Source organism: Cetorhinus maximus, chromosome 28 (assembly GCF_964194155.1).
Source record: "Cetorhinus maximus chromosome 28, sCetMax3.hap1.1, whole genome shotgun sequence".
Classification (NCBI taxonomy): Eukaryota; Metazoa; Chordata; class Chondrichthyes; order Lamniformes; family Cetorhinidae; genus Cetorhinus; species Cetorhinus maximus.
In genome coordinates, this window is record NC_135906.1 from 5,316,658 (window position 1) to 5,335,299 (window position 18,642).

The 18,642-nt window shown below is 49.0% G+C and overlaps 1 protein-coding gene and 1 non-coding gene across 2 annotated transcripts in view; both read right to left on the reverse strand.

Moving 5' to 3' along the window:
• LOC144668989 (EVI5-like protein) overlaps window positions 1-18,642 on the reverse strand; it is a 96,623-nt gene that overhangs the window by 35,633 nt on the left and 42,348 nt on the right. The gene's annotated exons all lie outside the window — the stretch shown is intronic.
• On the reverse strand, window positions 15,698-15,780 carry trnal-uaa (transfer RNA leucine (anticodon UAA)). Its single transcript has one exon. It is a non-coding gene; the product is annotated as a tRNA-Leu (tRNA).

Below are 18,642 nucleotides of genomic sequence, written 5' to 3' on the forward strand. Positions count from 1 at the left end.
GTCACACATCTCTGCCAGCCTCAACCCTCCCTCCACCCGGAGCAACTCCCGCCGTTCCCGGACGGCCTGGAGGAGAACCTGCAGGGAGGCATCACTAAACCATGGAGCCACTCTTTGTCTCACCTCAGACATATGACTGAGCAGGGGTGGGAGTGAGAGGGTCCCAGGAGGTGATTGGACTGTGGGGGAGGGGAATGAGGGGGACCCAGGAGGTGATTGGACTGTGGGGGAGGGGAACGAGGGGGACCCAGGAGGTGATTGGACTGTGGGGGAGGGGAACGAGGGGGACCCAGGAGGTGATTGGACTGTGGGGGAGGGGAATGAGGGGGACCCAGGAGGTGATTGGACTGTGGGGGAGGGGAACGAGGGGGACCCAGGAGGTGATTGGACTGTGGGGGAGGGGAACGAGGGGGACCCAGGAGGTGATTGGACTGTGGGGGAGGGGAACGAGGGGGACCCAGGAGGTGATTGGACTGTCGGGGAGGGGAATGAGGGGGTCCCAGGAGCTGACTGGGCTGTGGGGGAGGGGAGTGAGGGGGTCCCAGGAGCTGACTGGGCTGTGGGGGAGGGGAGTTAGGGGGTCCCAGGAGCTGACTGGGCTGTGGGGGAGGGGAGTGAGGGGGTCCCAGGAGCTGACTGGGCTGTGGGGGAGGGGAGTTAGGGGGTCCCAGGAGCTGACTGGGCTGTGGGGGAGGGGAGTGAGGGGGTCCCAATAGCTGACTGGGCTGTGGGGGAGGGGAGTGAGGGGGTCCCAGGAGCTGACTGGGCTGTGGGGGAGGGGAGTTAGGGGGTCCCAGGAGCTGACTGGGCTGTTGGGGAGGGGAGTGAGAGGTTCCCCTAAGGTAATTGGATTGTGGGGGAGGGGAGTGAGGGGGGATCCAGGAGCTGACTGGGCTGTGGGGGAGGGAAGTGAGGGGGTTTCCAAGGGGATTAAATAAAACTATGAGGGTTTGAATGGTGGCGGGGGAGGGGGGGGGGGGTGGGGAGAGTGTGACAGCCCCAAATGGGGGGTGAATTCTTCGCTTGAAAGAATAAAATTCCTTTTCTGAAATTTGTGCCCCCAGTTGAGCTGCTCCCGGCTGTGGAGCGGGCATGTTTGTCCCGGGATCTTTACATTTTAATTGGTCTGGTGTCCACACCGGCTCTCGACACGCAAACGGAATTGGCCTCACTCCCACTCCCACCAACGGGACCCAGGCTTCGCCTATTAAATTCCGCCCAGTGTGTCTGACCGTCCGAGATGTGGAAAAGTTTTCCGTTTAGGACAAATGCAGCAAATCAAATATTCATCCCACCCCGAGAGTGGGAAAAACCAGAGAAAAGGACAGAAGGAGTTAGAGACTCAGTTAAATAGAGAAAATGGAAATATTTCCCACCCTTAATGTCTCTCTATTCCAGTCCAATCTTCAGCGCTGGGGAAATAATTTCAGAGTAAATCAGGCAGCTCGAGAATCGAACCCAAATGGTGACACAAAGGAAAGGAGAACAGTCCGGAATGAGCTCGGGACCTTTCGATTTTCAGTCTAACCCCCTCCCAACTGAGCTCTGTAAGGGGCTATTCAACCAAGGGGTTTGGAAGTGGGTGAAGGGGCGGAGAGACGGTGGGAGTGAGAGGGACAGTGAGTTGGCCGTGGTCAATAGAAGGTCAGGAATGAAGGTCAGAGGAACAGAACAGGCTGGAAACATAGAAAAAGTGAGGAGCCGAGGCTGTGAGAAAGAGAGAGTAAAGGACAGGCTTGTTCAGTTGGTTGGGGTGTGGGGTTTATAATAACCGGGATCTGGGTTTGATCCTCTCCCAGCTCAGGGGGAATTGGACCAACATTCTGTCCGCACAATTATAGAATGTTGCAAGGAAGCAGGAGGCCATTTGACATCTCGCAGGCAATCTCCAACTTGGAATTCCTCAGCAGAGAGTTGAAGAAATGTTTGATCAAAATGAAATTCAACAACAGGATCAGACAGTCTCCCCTTGTTACCTCCCAATAGCACCTCGCTGTTAAAGACTGAACTTTATTTCAGTTCATCTGTACTTGATGTACAAAGCGGATCAGTAGGATTTCTGACCCATCCCTCCCTTAACAATCCATTAGTGTTGAGAAAGCAATTGGGGAATGTTATACACATGTTGTGTTCTATCGGTTTTTATAAACACTTGAATGTATTTCATGCCATGCCCAACACTGTGGGGTTTCCCCTGGTGTGTGAATGAAACTCAGTCAAGCATTGATAATGGCCACAGCCGTCCAAAGAATTGACTGTTCTCTGGGAAGTAAGGGGGCAGGTGGTTAAATATTTCTCAAGGGTAGTTTTTCTTTCAATGTTTGAAACCAATGTTTTCTTTTATCAGCCAGAGCCATTTAAATCACAGTAGAAAAGATGACAGCGTAGGCTGACAGGACATTTTGTAACACGTTTCACTGGATTATGGTACTTTCTCCATTGGAAAAACACCATGATGCACGTGAACAAATTCACAAGGCTGGTCAATGTTAGGCTCAACTCACCTTTAAAAGACAGATCCTTATGATGAATCACTGCATCCAAAACACATCGAAATTACAATACAGCATCTAATAGGGATATTTAAAAGTGTGAAAAGACTTTATACTTCCCTTTCAGAATGTTCCAGACTCCTCAGCAGGCTTTCCATTTTCTTCACGAACTCTCAAGCCTGATGTGTTTTTAATGTGTTTCCAAAACCCCCGAACCCTCTGAATGGAAATGGTGTGTGGGCGGAAATCCGATTTCACCCCCATTTTAAATGGGGAAACTGACCTCAGCCGGGGAGCGGGGGGGCGGTATTTTTCACACTCGGCGTTCCTGACCCACAAAAAAACCTGAGGAAAATGACATGGGTTCGGGAATGCAGAGGAAAATCGGATTTCCTTTGAAAATAAGCGGTGTGGCCATTCACACACTGAAACATGTCTCCGAACCCAGAGAGAAATTCAGCCCAGATAGAGAAATAGAGAGAGAGAGAGAGAGATGGAGGTAAAGAGGGACAGAGACAGAAAGAGAGAGAGAGACATGGAGGGAAATGAGGGATAGAGACAGATTTAGAGGGAGAGAGACAGACATGGAGGTAAAGAGGGATAGAGAGAGAGGTTGTCAGGGACAGAGAAAGATTTAGTGCTCTGTAGACACTCAAAGTAAAAGACAGAGAGAGACAAAGGTTTTGAGAAAGGAAGTGTGACAGTGGGTGTGAGACAGAGAGAGACAAAGAGAGAGAAAAACAGAAACAGACAGAAACAGATCGAGGAAGCAAAAGGGAGACAGAGAGATGTGTGTCAGTAAATTGTTGAATTAATGATGTTGCCTTCTTCCTTCCCTTCCCAAATTCCGACTGACTGTCTGTTCTCTATAAATATCCGGAGTCTCCGGATGTGCCTTTCACTCCCCTGACTGTTACTGAACCGGTTTAAGAGGTGATGCACTCTTCCCCCCTTTTCCGGGACAGTGATCGTGTCCCAGGCAGTCGGGTGGGAACGGAAGGTGAAGTGAAGAAAGAAAATGGAAGTAAAGCTGATGATTAAATAAAAACAAAATCCCGCAGCTGCTGGAAAACTGGTATAAAAACAGAAAATGCTAGAAAACAAAACTCTCGATGGTTTCTTGAGGTGTGGACGTACATTGTATTCGTCTCCTTCGCACTGCTTTTTCTTCTTCTTTCTCTGTGTGGGCCGTCTCAATGCCTTGGAGGCTGAGGAAGAGCGTTCCTGTGGTGAGAAGGTGGTTTACTGGTTCGCCCACATCTGCTTTTTGTTGTCTATGGTGAGAGGCTGCTCCCAGGGTCCAGCATCTCTTGTGGGTGTGACGTGCTGGCTGAAAGCTGCAGTGTGTGCGCCGTGGGGTTTGTGTGGAAGAATAAAATACATCTACAGGTCAACTAAGGGTTAAACAGTTAGCACCATAGTGGAACACTACAGCACAGTTCCCTCTCTCGTGAGCACCATAGTGGAATACTACAGCACAGTTCCCTCTCTCGTTAGCACCATAGTGGAATACTACAGCACAGAAGTGTGAAATCTTATGGAGATTAAACAGAAATTCCATAGTCCTTACCACCCCCAGGAGTCCAGGGAGGGTGGAAAGGATGAACTTTTTAAAAAATAAATCAATCAAGAGACAGGGAACAGCCCAAAATTCTAATGCGCCGTGGGCTACCCCAAGCAGGACCGCCAGGTTCACCCCATTTGAAATGATAACAGGTAAGGGCCATGCGGTTACCTGAAGATATTATAGTAGGAGGTGTAGGGCCACAGAAAGGAAAAATACAGGACAATGAAAGGGAAGTAAATGAAGGCATTACACACAGTTAAAGATACATGGCAATTGACCAAGCGGTAACCCAGAGAACGGGAGCCGATGTTAATTTCTCCACAGACCTACGATCCTGGTCGTGGGCCTATCAGTACTGGCAACAAGGTCGGGGATCATCACGGCTCATCCCGCACCGTAGGAGGAACTTTGGTACAGCACGGACAGTGCCGAATGCGACACGCAACGGGGAATGATAAATTAACAGTAGGAGAACAAGTGCTTTCAAAATGTAGTAAGGGTTTGCTTCAGATCCAGCATGGGAGGTCCGCCACTACCCAGCCACCTCCCACCTCTACTTTCACAGTCTGAGTAGAGATAATTGAAGCCCCTCAAACCACACTGACTGACCCATCTTGTCCGACTATGCATCCAGGACCGGTGAATGGTTTGGTACTGGTTAATCAGAAGTTTTGTATGATAATGTACACCATGAGCTGGTACCCATAGTCTAGAATGTATCCGGTGTCGTCTTCCCCAATGGTACTCAACCCATACCCAAGCACTCTATACGGCTCTGATGCGCCAGTTGCTGACTGAAGCAGTTCAGTTCAATGGCGAGGTGCGATCAGGCTTGGGAGGGAACCGCGTTAAGTGCAGCCTGATAAATGATGCCACTATGATATTCAAATTAGGGACATCATTGGTTAATCCAAAGTCTGGCTACCGTGCTCGAAAGTCATGCGGGGACTATCAATAAATTAACTGAAATAGGGAAAAATATTTCAGACGAAGCAAGCAGAAATGCTGTATGCAACGCCTATGGATCTTGGGCACTGGAACAAGCCCGAGAAAATTTAAGACAGACTAAAGAAGGGGTAGTCCCTTTATGGGTAACTAATGAGCATTTATTGAATCTCTCACGACACAAGAATCATGACTTGACCGGTTGCCAGCTCAGGGGTTTAACACCTGTATGTAGAATGAATGTTGAATGTATAGTGAATAGTAATATGCTAATAGGCATTGTATTAGTAATACCTGTCATACCTATGTCAATGACATAACCCAGGCAAGACGCCCACAGTGACTGCTGGTACGGGACCCCAGCCATGGGGCCCATTTGTACACCTACAAATGGACTTTATACAAATGCCTAAATGTATGGAATATAATTATGTTTTACTTCTAGTATGTTTGTTCTCGCGATGGGTGGAGGCGTATCTCACTCGAGGAAATGATGCTGTTGTTGTTGTAAAATTGTTGTTCATTTTACTGCTAAAGTGATAAAGGAACTGTCGAAGGCCTTACAATGCAACCATTACCTTTCCTGCCCATACCACTCCCAGTCTACTGGGGCGGTGGAAAGACAAAATGGTATTCTGAAAAACAAACTAAATTATGTGAAGAAACAGGTTTGAAATGGCCTGAAGCTCTACCCTTGGCGCTCATGGCTATGCACTCTCACCCTAACCATACCACCTCCCTCTCTCCTTATGAAGTTGTAATGGGATGTCCTATGCGCCTCCCAGTGACCCCACCCTTGTCTGCTAGGGAAATGGACATCCACGCTATGGATGAGGGATTGATTACATACTGTATAGTGCTCACTAATTCTCTCAAGAGCTTGCACATACAGGTAGTAGAAGCTCAGAAAAAGCCCACCATTGAAGACTGCCATCAATACCAGCCCGGGGACCTAGTCCTAGTAAAGACCTTCAGGAGAAAGAGCTGTTTGGAACCTCGATGGGAAGGGCCTTTCCAAGTCCTGCTCACCACCCATATGGCTGTAAACGTTGAAGGACGCCCTTGTGGATCCACGCATCGCACGTCAAGCAGACGCTGACCTCGGACGGAAGTGCTTGTGCAAGAACTTTAACTGAGCCGTCAGAATGCTGACTCTGATTTGGATCCTGACCTGCGTGGTCCTTGCGGGGAATGGAATACCAATTCTGCAGTTCAACGAATGCAGGCCGTAGCCTCGCAAGTTAAGCAGATTAAATGTTGGATTTGTACTCATTTTTCTCTATGCAAAACAGCAGCTGAATTGCATGAGAGGGTGGAAAGGACCCTACCTTGTGCTGCTAACAACTCGAACGGCCCTGAAGATTAAAGGGAAGGAAGACTGGGTCCACGCCACTCACTGTAAAAGACATTGTCCGGCAACAATATAGCAGCTGTTACCAAGTGATCTAACTTGTATTATGTATTGAAACGGAAGTTTTGAGTAATTTTTATAAAAAAGATTCTTGGTGGTCTGTAATACTAGGTTGGTTCTCCGGTTGGGGAAGTTGGTTGCTATACGTTTTAATTGGGTTGGTCGTAGCATGTGTTATAGGGTGTTGTGCATGTATTGCTTTGCGGATTTGCTGTTCTCAGATTATTAACAGTGTCTCTACTGGATTAGGAGGAGCTCCAGTTGTCCCTCAATTGATGCGCACTGGCCCCAGTGAAACCCACTGGTGGAGAGAAAAGGTTTACCCTGCCAGGGATCGGCCTTTCCCTTATGGTTATGAGCCCCCTTATGATGAAGAAGATACTATTCCTCTTTGGTATTAATCTGAAAGATTAACAAGGAGGGATTGTGGAAGAACAAAATACATCTACAGGTCAACTAAGGGTTAAACAGTTAGCACCATAGTGGAACACTACAGCACAGTTCCCTCTCTCGTTAGCACCATAGTGGAACACTACAGCACAGTTCCCTCTCTCGTTAGCACCATAGTGGAATACTACAGCACAGTTCCCTCTCTCGTTAGCACCATAGTGGAATACTACAGCACAGTTCCCTCTTTTGTTCTAGCAGGCACACCTGTAGCTGCCAGCTAAATGAGCAGGAGGGGAGAAAGGGGAGTGTCATGGGCAGGCTTCCTGGAGTCCTTGAGACGGGGCTGGGATGTCTGCCCCCAACACAAGGAGACGGGATCAAGTAATGGTCATCTGTTCTCTAGAGTGTACACCCCCTAGCACTAAAGATAAGGTCAAGCATGGTTATCTATTCTCTGTCTCACTTTTTATTACTACGTGAGCTTCCCCCAATATCCGGTATAGTCATAAACTTAGAATAGACTAATTGTGTGACAATGATTCTCAATGTAATTGATCATTGAAAGTTAGACAGTCTTATCACCTTCAAGCTCTTTGATATGTACAACTTCTACTATAAATATGTGTGTGCTCTGATGCTTCCTCAGAGTGCCAGCTAGCTACCTTGTATGCTACTGGGCTCTCCGTGATATCACGATTAATAAAGGCTACCGAGACAAACCTCCTGGGTCTGAGTGTTCACTCCGATTTCCACGACAGTTTGTGTTGACCTGTTGAACCATCATCGGATTTGGAGGTAGAGGCTTCTCAGACTGCTGGTCACTCTCTTGTACCACATCTACTGGAGGTGCCATGGTAATCTCGTGGGCGGTAGGTTGGTCTGACCACTTTTCTTGGACCCACGATGATAGTGGACAAACCGGCTCCAACAAAGAGAGAAGAGAGATGGAAGGTGAAGTCCGAGTCTGAATACTCTTCAGTGTTTGAACGCCCAGGACCGTGCGGTTCTGGCTGGCCAATGACAGCTGTGGTCTTGACACCCTCTGCCCTCTGGACGAGATCCAGGACCTCGCAGATATCCCTGCTCAGGAGAGAGAAAGGCTGGTTACAGGTGACAGACATCAGCTCAAAGATCTGTTTGCTGCCATACCTCAGTGGTTCCAGGATCATGCTGATAACCGGGAGTCGGACTCCTCCTGCCCCGGAGAGTGGAGTGTCCGTCGTTCGAAACCAGAGGTCTTTGAGCCGCGGTTCCTTGTCTGACAGGACAGGTACTGAATCAAATGCAAAATTTGTCAGTTGTCCATTTACCAGAAGGTCAGCTTCCAAAATGAAGAACCACAACCTTTGACCTCACCCAAGAAGCATGGCTGTGGCTCTTCTGGGATTTCGGACACGGCCTCATGGATGACCTTTGGCCTCTCTGTGGGGGGCTGGGATTTTGAGCTGCAGAATTTACCAAAGTGTCCGTGTCTGTTCCAGGGGGAGCTTTGGACCCGACTGGCAGGGCACTGATCTCTCCTGTGAGGGGTTCACACCGCAGCGCTGGCAAGGACACTCTGCTGGGCAGCTCAGGAATTGCTTTCCTTTTTTTTGGAAAAATATATTTCATTCATAAAATATCTGGAAGAACATCACAAAACATTTCTAAATCGCCCTCACAAAAAGTACAATCAAATTCAACTTTTACACATGGATCACGAGTTGCTTCAATACGATCAATGAATATTACAACCATTTCAATCTGGTCATTACAGACAATCAGACAATGGGATTGGAGTTATCAACATCCAAATTTTTTTGACAGTCTGCTCGGGGAACCATCCCACAGGATCCACCCTCTCCTTTTCCCTCAGGGCCTCTAGGACGTTACGTGCCGACCACTGCCTGATGGATTTGTGGTCAAAGGTGTTTCTCTGCATAAATTTTTCCACCAGGGACAGGTGGTACGGCACGGTCCAACTACTTGGAGCGTTCCGCGGCAGCGTGGCCAGACCCATCCTTCGCAACACCGGGGACAGGTAGAACCTCAGCACGTAGTGACACTTGGTGTTTGCGTACTGAGGGTCTACGCACAGCTTAATGCAGCCACACATAAAGGTTACCATCAGTATGAGGGCGATGTTGGGCACGTTTTTTCCCACTTTATCTAGAGGCTTGTACATCGCGTCCCTGCGGACACGATCCATTTACAACCTCCAGATAAAGTGAAAGATGGTTCGGGTGATCGCCATCGCGCAGCAGTCTGGAATGGGCCAGACCTGCGCCACGTACAGCAACAGCGAGAGTGCCTCACACCTGATGACCAGGTTCATACCCGCAATGGATAGGGAGCGTCGCTCCCACATACCCAGTTTTCTTTGCACCATAGACACTCGCTCCTTCCAGTTTCTAACGCATGCCCCGGTCCCTCCGAACCATATCCCCAGCACCTTCAGGCCGTCAGCCCTGACGGTGAAGGGGACAATGGATCGGTCAGCCCAGTTCCCAAAGAACATGGCCTCACTCTTCCCATGATTTTCCTTGGCTCCTGAGGCCAGTTCGAACTGGTCGCAGACGTAGATCAGTCTGCGCACCGAGCAGAAGATGGCGACATCGTCCATGTACAGGGAGGCTTTGACCTGAGTGCCTACACTGCCTGGGATGATCACTCCTCTTATGCCCGGATCCTTCCTGATGGACTCGGCAAAGGGTTCTATGCAACACACAAAAAGGACAGGGGAGAGAGGGTAGCCTTGCCTGACTCCAGATTTAATAGGAAAGCTATCTGATTCCCACCCATTGTTTAGGACTGCGCTACTGATGTTAGTGTAAAGCAGTTGGATCGAATTGCGAATTCCGTCCCCAAAGCCCATTTTGGAGAGCACATCCACCATGTAGGTGTGCGATATTCTGTCAAAGGCCTTCTCCTGATCCAAGCTGATGAGGCAGGTATCCACACCCCTGTCCTGTACATAGGCAATCGTATCCCTGAGCAGCGCCAGGCTGTCAGAGATCTTCCTGCCTGGCACAGTGCAGGTCTGGTCAGGGTGGATCACCAATTCCAGAGCGGATTTGACCCGATTGGCGATGACCTTGGACAGAATCTTATAGTCCACATTCAACAGTGAAATGGGTCGCCAATTTCTAATTTCCTCCTTTTCCCCCTTGTGCTTGAAGATGAGGGTGATGATGCCTTTCCTCATGGATTCTCACATACTGCCAGCTAGGAGCATACTCTCGTACACTTCAGGCAGGTATGGGCCGATTAAGTGCCACAGAGCCGAATACAACTCCGCCGGCAAGCCGTCGCTTCCGGGAGTTTTACTCTTCTCGAATGACTCAAGGGCCTTAGTCAGTTCATCAGGAGTTAGCGGTTTGTCCAGGCTCTCCCGTGTACTGTCGTCTAAGACCTCCGTGATAGAGGACAGGAAGGACTGGGAGGCCGTGCTGTCTGTGGGTTTCACGTCATACAATCCGGCATAAAAGGATTTGCTGATCTTCAAAATGTCGGACTGCGATGACTTTACTGAGCCGTCTTCTTCCTTCAGGCTGCTGATCACAGAGCGCTCTCTGTGTACCTTTTGGAAGAAGAAACGTGAGCACGTCTCATCCTGCTCCACGGAGCGGACTCTGGAATGGAAGATGATCTTGGAGGCCTCCGAGGGAAAGTGCGAGGCTTGCTGGCTCTTCACCTCTTGGAGTTTCTCCTTGACATCGACCCCCATCGACTGCAGCCGGAGCAGATTCTGCATGTTTTTCTGGAGTTGAGACATTTCCCTCTGTTCCTTTCTAGCTTTCTGGGTGCCTTTGAGGATGAAAAACCTCTTGATGTTTCCCTTGATCGCTTCCCACCAGTGTGTCAGGGACTCAAAGAGGGGTTTCACGGTTCTCCAACCTTTGTAATCCCTCTTGAGCTCCTCAATGTTCTCTGGGGTCAGCAGTTGCACGTTTAGCTTCCATGCCCCCCTGCCCACCCTCTGGTCTTCCTCTAAGTGGCACTCAGCCAGTAGGAGGCAGTGGTCAGAGAAGAACACCGGCTTGACATTGGTGGATCTGACTGCGAACGCTCGGGACACAAACAGGAAGTCTATCCTGGAACGGATGGACCTGTCTGGCCGCAACCAGGTGTATCTATGCTGTGCTCCGTCTACAGGGTTGCTGAAGACGTCGTGCAGCTTGGCATCCTTTACTGTTTCCATCAGGGATCTGGACGTAGCGTCCAATGTGCTGTCGGCCCTGCCGGATCGTCCAGCCGCATCGATGATGCAGTTGAAGTTGCCGCCCAGAATGATCGGCCTGGAGGTCACCAGCAGCAGTGGGAGCTGCTGAAAAACCTCCAGCCGCTCGACCCCTTGTGCCGGGCCATACACGTTAATTAACCAGAGTGGAGCGTTCTTGTACATTACGTCTGCTACGAGGAGGCGCCCGCCCACCACCTCCTTAACCTCGGAGACGGGAAGTTGCCTCCCTGCAGCAGAATACCCAGGCCGGAGGAACAAGAGTCGTTTCCTCCCGACCAGATCGATGGCCCATGGGACCACTATCGTGGCCATTGCCTGTAGGAGCTGAGGTGCGGTATCGCACACTCCCGCAGAAACAACAGGTCAGCTTTGACCTTGGCAAGGTAGTCCAAGGTCGCAACACATCGTGTAGTAGATTTAATGCTACGCACATTTATGGATACAATCTTTACACCCATTTTAAAGCATTTAGTCTCTTACCAAACCTGTTGCCTCTGAGAGTCCCAGACCTTTGGTCTGCTCCTGCATACCCATGGTGTTCACAAATTGCCTCACTTTGGATGGGCTGAGGAAACCTCCTGTCCTGAACATTCCCATTGGAGATGTTCTGCTCAGGTGGCATCTGAGGTTCTTGCAAGGGACGAGATTTGAATTGTTCTCAGTTGGAGAAGTCTCTCCGATCCTCTCCCCCTCTGGGGCGTCGCTGCTCCCGGCTTCTCAGAGCTGGGGTGCGCTGAGCGCTTCATTGCTCCCAGATTGCTGGGGCTGGGGTGCGCTGGCCTCTTCAGGTTGTGGGAAAAGTTGGGGTGCCCTGGTCTCCTCATTGTCTCCAATGTTCTGGAGCTCGGGTGTCTCATCCTCCAACTCCCTAGAGCTTTTCCGCTTCTTCTGTAGGTGTCGCCCTGGCACATCTTCGTCCGAAGAGCAGCTGCCCTTTTCATCCGTGTCGGATGGGAGACGCCTCTTGCCACTTGTCTGGGAAGTGGCTTGGTCCCTTCTTAGCCCCTTCTTCCTTTTGGCTCTCTTCACCAGCTGCCACTCCCCCTGCTGCTTTTCCACTGCTTCCTCCTCCTCCATTGATTTGCTTTCCTGAGGAGTGGGAGGTTCAGGGGGTAGTGCTGTTGATTGGCTGTCTGCTGCCTCAATCCTTTCCTACACCTTGTCTCTGTCTGTGTCCTCCTTTGTCCCGTTGTTCTCACTGGAGGCCTTTGTGGTTGGAGTGTTGCAAGTGTCCTTGGTAGTAGTGACACGAAGCATTTCTTCTGCCTCCCCATCGTTGGCTTTGGCTGCCTGTGCATAAGTGAGGCAGCATTTGGGGCAGGTCCTGTAGAGGTGACCTGCCTCGCCACACAGGTTGCAGCACTTAGTCTGTTTGCAGTCCTTTGCCTGGTGCCCTTCCTGTTTGCAGTTCTTGCAGAGGGCGGCACTGCAGTTGGCCGCCACATGACCAGACTTGCCGCATGAGCGACAAAGTTTGGGCTGCCCAGCGTAGACAAGGTAGCCACGGCTTCCCCCGATAGCAAAGCTGGAAGGAGGGTGGAAGGTGGCTCCCTTACCGTCGGTCTTGAGCTTGACCTTAACCTGGCGTTTGCTGGTCCAAATCCTAAAGGTGTCTCTAACCTCGGTGCAGCTCCCAACCTTATCGAGGTACCTGGCGAGGAAGTTGAGCACGTCGGCGACAGGGACATAGGGGTTGTAGAGATGCACCGTCACCACCCAGTCCCGTTGCAACGGCAGAGCAAAGAGCGGCTCCACCGTCAGGATCTTCATCTCCGGCTGGTCTCTCTTCTCCTCAAACGCCTTCAGGAACTAGACGCAGGCAGCAACATTCCTGAAGGTCACGTCAAAATATCCAGTGCTGGGGAAGTCCTGCAGGGAGTAGATCTCCGCAGCTTCAAATCTATACGACTCCAAAAGGATTTGCTTAAAGAAGAAGGCCCGATCCATGGGTGCACCTCCTTCGCTGTCTGTCACCGCCACCCTAACGCTGTTACCTACCCCCTGGTTTGGGGCGTGACTGGTTGTAGCCATCACCTCTTTAAGTTCCCAATGTTCGGCACTGAATCCCCTTCAAAGGAGAACAAACAGCCACAGAAGAGCCTCCAACATCAAAGAGCAAAAAGGCCAGAGCCTTTGCTGAAACCACCCTGTAAAAGAAATGATACCCACAAAAACAACCCTTACACACATGCAGAAGCAACCGTGATCATGGTCTCTCCCCTACCAGGTAAGTATGCGATTGCTTTCCCTGATTTGGATTGTCCCGGTGCCTTTGTGACTTTGATAAGCTGGACTGAGGGTTGTTTCTGCCCCATGTTGTATTCTCTCCCCTTAGGGTTGTCCTGTGTTTCTCGTGTGGCTCAGACAGTCTAACTATCCAGATTGCCTTGTCCAGGGTTAGATCATCTTTAGTTTGTTGGAGGTCAGAGTGAATCGTCTGCAACACCCACCACGTTTCTGTCTCTGATGAGTTCAGACTCCCAATCTCCATATTCACACCCGTCTGCTATCCTGTCGAGATCATTGATGGAATAATCGACAGGCTCCGCAGGCTGTCCCACTCTCTTGTTGAATTTAGCTCTCTACAATTTTTTTTGGATTGCAAGTGGAAATAAACATCAAATGATTTTAAAACCTCATCAAATTTGGCAAATGACTCATTAATATTCTGTCTTAAGATGATGTCATCTACAATTGGGCCTGTAGACTAAAGAAGTGTGTTACTTGCTCTTCCTCTGACTTTTTATTTAAACCAGAAGCGATGCTGCAGCTTAAAAAAGATTTCTCCAAATACCCTAATTCTGTGACTGGCCTGGGCCTTGTGTTAGTCCAAGTGGAGTTGGAAGTGTTGAATTGTGATCCATGTTAAAGATGTTTAAATTGTGGGTACAGCTTTAAGAGCTTACAGGCTTCCAAGATGGCATCACCGTTCACTGTCATACAAAGGGTTTCCCACGCTTGCTGGGTTTGGTGGGCTATGCAACATGGTGGCAGCGTGCTTCTCAAAGAAAAATTTGTAACAATGGCTGCTTGGGTCAGCTGTTTGCGGACTTATTTTGTTCAGCGATTTACTGTTACGAGTCGTGAGGTGTTCAAATTCAATGCAGGCTTGCTGCTTTCCGAATCGGACAGTCGCCGCGTTCCCGAGAGGCTGAGTAATTTAATTTGCGCGGGCAAAACCGGTGGGCGGAAATCAGCGGGCACACGGGGGAGTCAGAGCAGCGCCCGCCAAAAATTAAAGGGCCAATTGACCCCGATTTTACGTTATCCGTGCAATTTTTCACTCGTCGCACGGGCGAAACCAGTGGGCGGAAATCACATTTTTATCATTTCCTCATCCACGGGCAGGATAAAAGGCCCCTGGAGCAGCAGCACTTTCTCTGTCATTGCCAGTCCTTTGCTGTGTGAGTCCAGAGTTGCCCCAGAGTTTCTTGGCATCTCGTTTGATTGTCAAGCCCACATTTCAGCATCGCAGGTCCTCATCTTCCCTGGAAGGTCCCCCTGAGTATTGCAGCACAGTTGCTCCTTCATTTTAAAGCCACTGCTCCTCTGCATCCCATCTAATGGGGACAGTGTATTCCACCGGTGGAACCACCCCTGAAGGGGAAGAGAGGGGCAGGAGGGAGCGGAGGCCAGGTGGGCATGGGCTCAGTTGGTGTAGGGCCAGCAGGGAGGCCAAGGCAGGAGGGCATGACGAAGACATCACTGCCCAGTGGCTAGAGTCTTCAGGCAGCGACCCAGTTGCCTCCTGGCAGCCTTCAGGGAGCTGCCTCTTCCGTTTTCGAATAGTCCACCCCGTCCCCATTGGACCTGGTGCCTGACGAGTTCCCGACCCCGCACACAGAAAAAGCATCCGGCGATCCCGTTTTACACTGCGAGGGCCTTAATTGGCCACCAAGCGTAAGAGTGGGTTTTATATCCAGGAGCTGGTTTTACATCCGCTTCGGCTATGCTGACTTCAGGCGCATCCTGAGAGTAAAATTCAGGTCTTAGTCTTTCCGCGTTTTAGTTAAGTTGAGGGTTTTTGATCCTGAGCTGCCACCTTGTTGGGATGGTGTTGGTCACACAATCTGTCTGTTCAAGAAATCTTCATAATCTTCTGAATATTAACAGCAAGTCTTTATTAACTACTTGTAATGATGTACATATATGCAGTAAAGGGTACAGGCAAGGAGCTAACTCCATGTCCAGGTCTTAATACATCTCTTTTCAACACCACACTGACCCTAGGTCTGGGTCATGTGCCTTCCTACATCATTGTGTGGGTGGTACTGGGCTCAGTCCCACTTTAACCCTGTATGTGCCAAACCCTTCTACTACAGGAAGGAGTGATTAAACAACAGAATGGATGATGGTGTGAAGGGATTACCCATTTCAAACAGAGATGAGGGGGAATTTCTTCTCTCAGAGGATTGTGAATCTTTGGAATTCTCTACCCCAGAGAGCAGTGGAGACTGGCTCATTGAATATACTCGAGGCTGAGTTAGACTGAATCTCAAATGACAAGAGCATTAAGGGTTGTTGGGAACAGGATAGTAAGTGGAGTTGAGACCAGGATCTGATGAGTTATGATCAAATTGAATGACAGAGAAGCCTCGAGGGACTGGGTGCTCCTATTTCTTCTGTTAAATTGAGCAGCAAGATGACAAGTAACACCTGAAAAACACAACTACCAGGAGTGGGGTTCGAACCCACGCAGACACATGTCCATTGGATCTTAAGTCCAACGCCTTAACCACTCGGCCATCCTGGTATATGGGGAACATTGAATCAAATGAAATTGAATGTGATTAGGATGCCATCTGACTTTGTACAATTTCTCATTCTGACTGCTCGTCCTTCCGAAGCTAATGAATTGGAACAGACTGTGAACTGGAAAACAATCTATAAACACTGCAGTGTATTTAACTCCTTATCCAACACTGTGAGACAGCTTTCAGTGTTTATAAAGAGTATAATTTATTGAGTGGTCTCTTGGATCAAACAGGGTAACAGAAGGGGGTTTGTGTACAGAGGATTTGGGGGTGAGCTCTGATTCCGAACCCTTTCTGGATTGTAAGGAATAAAGAATGAATGAGAGCGAGAGATGCAATGTGGGAGAAGGGATGATGGAAGAATTTGTCCATGAACCTGATTAAAAGTTGCTCAAGCATAAGATAATATTAAGATATCATGAGCGGAACATTAACATAATCTGAGCTCCAAGATCTGGTTGGGTCCCATTCCCCTGAAGTGAGGAACAAGCCGGTGGGGAAATTCCCCCGGAATTCTATTCCCTGTAAGAAGATTAGCTCACGGTGAGGTGGAAATAACTCCATTGGGACTGTGTCAGATTGAAGAACCATTGTTCACTCCCTGGTTTTGAGCGTTTTAATTTGGTTTCATCTCCATTTAAATTAGAGAGAATCCAAGGAGAGACTTTCCACTCCTGACCCCGTGTCTCTCAGACTAATGGGAGTGAAACCACATCTGACACCGAGCCTGAACAGGGAGGCCTGCTCTCCCCGTGTTTAAAGGGAATGAATCTGATCTTAACCTTGTCTTAATGTAACGTTGACTGTCTGGAAATGTCTGGTTGAGAATGTTTTCCTCTTATATTAATGGAGCGGATGAGCAGAAATGAGAGGCTGTTCAACCGAGAGGTTTGGAAGTGGGTGAAGGGGCGGAGAAACGGTGGGAGTGAGAGGGACAGTGAGTCGGCTGTGGTCAATAGAACGTCAGGAATGAAGGTCAGAGGAACAGAACAGGCTGGAAAGACAGAAAAAGTGAGGAGCAGAGGCTGTGAGAAAGAGTGAGTAAAGGACAGGCTTGTTCAGTTGGTTGGGGTGTGGTGTTTATAATAGTCGGGATCTGGGTTTGATCCTCTCCCAGCTCAAAGCGAATTGGACCAACATTCTGTCTGTACAATTATAGAATGATGCAAGGAAGCAGGAGGCCATTTGGCCCATCGTGTCTGTGCTGCCTTTTTGGTGAAACTCTACAATCAGTCCTAATTCCTGCTTTTACCCTAAAACCCCGGACATTTTTCTATTCCAGTGTTGATCCAAATCTCTTTTGAAAGTTACTATTGAATCTGCTTCCAGAAGCTGATCAGACAGAACATTCCAGATCACAGGAACTCACTGTGTAAAAAATGTTTCCTCATGTCACCTCTGCTTCTGTTGTCAATCACCTTAAATTTGTGTCCTCTGGTTATCAACCCGTCTGCCGTCAGAAACAGTTTCTCCCTATTGACCCGATCAAAACAGTTCAGGATTTTGAACGCCTCTGTCAAATTGCCTCTTCTCTGCTCCAAGGAGAACAACCCCAGCTTCTCCAGTCTCCCCACAAAACTGAAGTCCCTCACCCCTGGTATCATTCCAGTAAATCTCTTCTGTTCATTTCCTCCCTCTCGTCAATAATTGGGATGAAATGTTTTAGAGGAAAAGCACAAATGAAATAAAGAGTGAGAGAGAATTAAATGTTGATGAAAATGGGCATCAATGTTTGGAAAGAGCGAACGATTGAAGTTGAATTATTGATCAGTGAGGGGAATATATCACACTTTGAGGTTTCAGTGGGTGGATTTACTGATCAAGCTAGGAATTGAGGGGAAGCTGGTTCATGGTCTGTGGAACAAACTCCTCTCCGTGGGGCAGAGCCAACAGCTGTCTCTATCCAATAACAGGCAGGGAAGAGCCAGTGCCTCAGGATTGGCTCGGTCAGTCTGGAGGGTATTAGAGTTTGAATCTTCGGGTTGTGGATTCTTTCTGTAAGTTGGTTGCTTGTTCTGTTCCGTTTTTAGCTTGTTTTCACAGGCGATCTCCAGATCTCACAGAATCACAGCGCAGAAGAGGCCCTTTGGCCCATCGAGTCTGCACCGACACGTGAAAAACACCTGACCTACCTACCTAATCCCATTTATCAGCACATGTTATGACATGCCAAGTGTTCGTCCATGTACTTTTTAAAGTATGTGAGGCAACCCGCCTCCAACACCCTCCCAGGCAGTGCATTGCAGACTGTCACCACCCTCTGGGTAATACAATTTTTCCTCACATCCCCCCTAAACCTCCTGCCCCTCACCTTGAACTTATGCCCCCTTGTGACTGACATTTCAAAAAGGGGAACAGCTGCTCCCTATCCACCCTGTCCATGCCCCTCATAATCTTATACACCTCGATCAGGTCGCCCCTCAGTCTTCTCTGCTCCAACGAAAACAATACTTGTCTATCCAACCTCTCTTCATAGCTTAACTGTTTCATTCCAGGCACCATCCTGGTGAATCTCCTCAGTACCTCCTCCACTGCAATCACATCCTTCCTATAATGTGGCGATCAGAACTGCACACAGTACTCCAGCTGTGGCCTCACCAAGGTTCTATACAACTCCAACATGACCTCCCTACTTTTGTAATCTATGCCTCGATTGATAAAGGCAAGTGTCCCATATGCCTTGTTCACTACCCCACTAACATGTCCCTCTGCCTTCAGAGATCTATGGACACACATGCCAAGGCCCCTTTGTTCCTCAGAACTTTCTAGTGTCAGGCCATTCACTGAAAACTTCCTTGTCAAATTACTCCTTCCAAAGTGTATCACCTCACACTTTTCAGAGTTTAATTCCATCTGCTACT